At 39.3% G+C, this 3,729-nt stretch overlaps 1 long non-coding RNA gene across 1 annotated transcript; it reads left to right on the forward strand.

Moving 5' to 3' along the window:
- Window positions 1-373: 373 nt before the first annotated feature.
- Window positions 374-1,637, forward strand: LOC138876837 (uncharacterized). The gene is made up of 3 exons (XR_011402113.1): window positions 374-431; window positions 499-550; window positions 1,224-1,637. It is a non-coding gene; the product is annotated as an uncharacterized lncRNA (long non-coding RNA).
- The last annotated feature ends 2,092 nt before the right edge of the window (window positions 1,638-3,729 follow it).

A 3,729-nucleotide genomic window follows, 5' to 3' on the forward strand; every position in this document is an offset into this window, starting at 1 on the left:
GTATAAAGGTAAGGAACCTCTTACTCTATATGTATTTAAGATTATCCAAGTTGCGGCTAAGCCATTGAAGCTAGAACTTGTGAGATATATATCGAAAGGTTTGGTAGTAATGTTATTGTTTTGTGGACTGTTTTGCGTTGTTGTTGGGCTGCGTATTTTACTACTATCTTGTGGAGTTTTGGAGGAGGAAGGGTGTGGGGAAACACCATATATATGTAGGGTTATGGGCTGATAGTTATTCGTAACATTTCCAGATTGTTTGACACGACTATGGTGGTCGTCGTATGTATGGAGTGATTAGGCTGTGTGTGGACTATATTGGGAGGCTCAATATGTTTATTATTGATGTTGTTTGGGCTGTTTGGTGACTATTTTGAATGGTGTGAGGTCATATATATAGGGGAGGTGCTGTCCGTTTCATCGTAAAATAGGTTGTGGTCGATATATAATAGTTATGACGCTTAAATGATAACGATAGTATCGTTTCTCTTATTGTAGACTAAGGAGTTTTGACAATTGCATAGCTTGAGATTGGGAAAGTATATACAAGGTATGTGAGGCTATCCCTTTCCTTCTTTTGCACGACTCCGATTGTACATAATGTAATGAACGAGCTTCCAAAGATACTCTACTCTTAGAAGCTAGCAGTACTTACATTGTTTTCCCTCTTATGGAACGATTGATACATGTTGCTTCTCTTATTCTTATGTTATCAATGTTGTTCATACTTCCTGAATCTTATAAGGTTCATAGTGAAGACTTAGTCCTAATAACGTGTACAGAGGATACCGACCTTACGTCACTCCGAAAGGTTTAGAATGTGATTCCATGAGTCGAGCATGCATTATATATATGTATCTATTTTACTCTACCGAGCCATGCTATAGTTGGCCGGGTACGGCACCTATTGTGCAACCACTGATCAGTTGGGTTTTACCGAGCTCCACGTGGCCGGGTACGATTCTACCGAGCCTATTATGGCCGGGTACGATATGATGATGATGATGCCCACAGAGGCGAATGCTTTAAAGGTTTATGTATTTATACATATGTATCATGCATTTCATGTAAGTAGCCCTCAGAGGTACTAAGATGTTACAGGTTGTATATTCTCTATCCTTGCTTACATTACTGATCGCATTTATGGTTCCTTGCCTTACATACTCAGTACTTTATTCGTACTGACGTCCTTTTATTTGTGGACGCTGCATGTCGTGCTGCAGGTCCTGATAGACAGGCAGGTGCAGCTCCCCCACCACAGTAGACTGTCCAGTTCAGCGGTGATTGGCGAGATCCCTTCTCCGGACTTGCCTTGGTCTTGGTATGCAATTTTTGTTATAGACATTATGGGTATGTCGGGGCCCTGTTCCGGCTATGTTGCAACACTTATGTTCTTTTAGAGGCTCATAGACAGGTGTCGTCTCATGTATAGTTTGGTATGCCTTGTCGGCTAGTTTTTGTTGTATAGTCTTTCATAGTAGCGAGGTAGCTCATATCTTATACGTAGTTTCTTGATTGTCTGGTCATCCCCTGCTATGTATGTTCATGCCGTCATATTTTATTGCTGGTTGTCCATGATCTAGGTCTACCATTTATATTGATCTCGTCAGCCTTAAAAGATAATAATGAAGGTTAGATGAAATGTACGTTGGTGCTCGGCAAGTGTGGTCGGGTGCTAGTCATGGCCCTTCAGTTTGGTCACTTTGTCGATCAAACCTGCGATCAAGCACAACTTGTGAGCCTTTTAGGACTATTTTGTAACAATATATGATCAAAGCATAGGCAAGTAGGGGCATAAAACATGTTAAAATCCTAACTTATCAACTCCCCCAAACTTAAACCTTTGCTTGTCCTCAAGCAAACAAAATAAGACACACCCCTTAAAGGAAAATCCAAGTAATTCCAGCTATCCTAAAGTAACTTCAACAAGCAACAATTGGGACTAACAATTGCCTTCAATACGAATGGATCATTAACAAAATTTAAACGTTGAAAAACTATGGATCAAGTGTGACAAGAGCATCAAGAATTGACTCATTACATCAAAGAACTCTCTCAATTGCTTTGGTCGCTGTGGAACACAAACTCACACATCCTCAACTCTCCCTAAGCAAAACCTTACCTTTTAGAGTATAAGCACACAAACCAAGGTTAATGAGAATTCACTCGTCTCTCTCAAGGAAAGGTCACAAGTCCGACTCTAAGTACCATATGCTTGACCTTCATGTAAGTATCCACTAATGCGAGCGTCATCCAACTCAAGATCATATAGGGCTTTTGTGGAGTCAATGTGAAGGCTTTTGGTTCAGGGTAGGAAAAGTTGTTGGTCTCCATCTTCCCTTAAGCACTTCTTATGATTCATTTTGGAACAATTCTCTGACTCTTTGAGTATTTCACTTATTTTCAAGGGGTTAGAGAGATACATTGTCACTCTTTCTTATGCAATTCAAAACATTTCTCCTTTTTCTACTTTTTCCACACCTTTTTCACTTTTGTTTTTCTTGAATCCCATTTTATTCTTTGCACATTGGGCTTTCTTTTTGTCTTTTTCTTTTCTTTCCTTTTCATCGCCTTCCTTTCCTCTTGCTTTTGTACCTTTTACCACTTTGTTTCCTTTCTTGTCTCTCCCCCCAAACTTAGACTTTTGCCATTACTCAAGGGACGATTTGGGTGCCAACAGAGGGTATAATTTAGAACGGGTATAGGCTTGTAGCATTGGTTCTTGAAAGAAAAAGGTTTAAGGCTCAAAATGGTTAGCTAGGGATTATATCATTAGTAGGCTATGGAGTTGTTCGACTATTATTTGGGTCAAGGAGATCCTATAATCACTTCTCAAGTCGAATTTCACTCAAAATTTCGCCTCAACAAACATTCAGGGCAAGTTCTAGACCATTGGCTCGGGACTTGGACTCACAATTTGATTTCTCACCACACACACTCAAGGATTGCTAAATACATATAGTCGGGGGCCCACAACAACCTTAGACACGATTGAGCACACAATAGTCCCGAAAGACCACATGATGTTTGTTTGGTCAAAACAAGAGTCTCAAGGTCACTACTTTCACCATCCTAAACACAACCACTTGTCTTTGACCATGGGATCAAAGGCAAATATGTTAGGCCCAAGTGAAGCTTTGCTTTATGTACCCTTAACTATAAACTACTAAAAACAAAAGAAAAATCAAAAACTGACTCAAACCCTTAAGAAAGTTGTCACGCCATCCATCATCGGGAAGAGCCACCCAGTTCACACAATACTCCACCCTTGGAAAGAACCGTGACATTAAGAAAACCAAGGTCTTATTGAAAATGCCAAAAACGAAACAAAAAAGCTGCGAGCCTATCTACTAAGCTAACAATGAAAAATTTGTACGAAAATAGAAAATAGAATGAATATTTACAATAAGGGATTAGAATATACAACGGGGGATGAATATATACAATAATGTAACTTTATATACAGACAAAATGAAAGATAAAAAGTGCGATAAAAGTGACTAAATGCAAAGTTATATACAGACCAAATAGAAAATCAACAGAAACATAAACTAAGTCAATTAATATATACAATCATCCGGACAAAAAGTAGGGCGCACCCCCACAAATAAAAGCTGGCATTGTCCCCAATGCCAAGTAAATAAATAAGCATCAAAAATCAAGATGAATGGATATAGGAGCTCCCTAAGCCTCGTCTGTATGCATGGGAACATGAGTGGTCCCCGGGTC

The sequence above is a fragment of the Nicotiana sylvestris genome, chromosome 9, assembly GCF_000393655.2.
Source record: "Nicotiana sylvestris chromosome 9, ASM39365v2, whole genome shotgun sequence".
Classification (NCBI taxonomy): domain Eukaryota; kingdom Viridiplantae; phylum Streptophyta; class Magnoliopsida; order Solanales; family Solanaceae; genus Nicotiana; species Nicotiana sylvestris.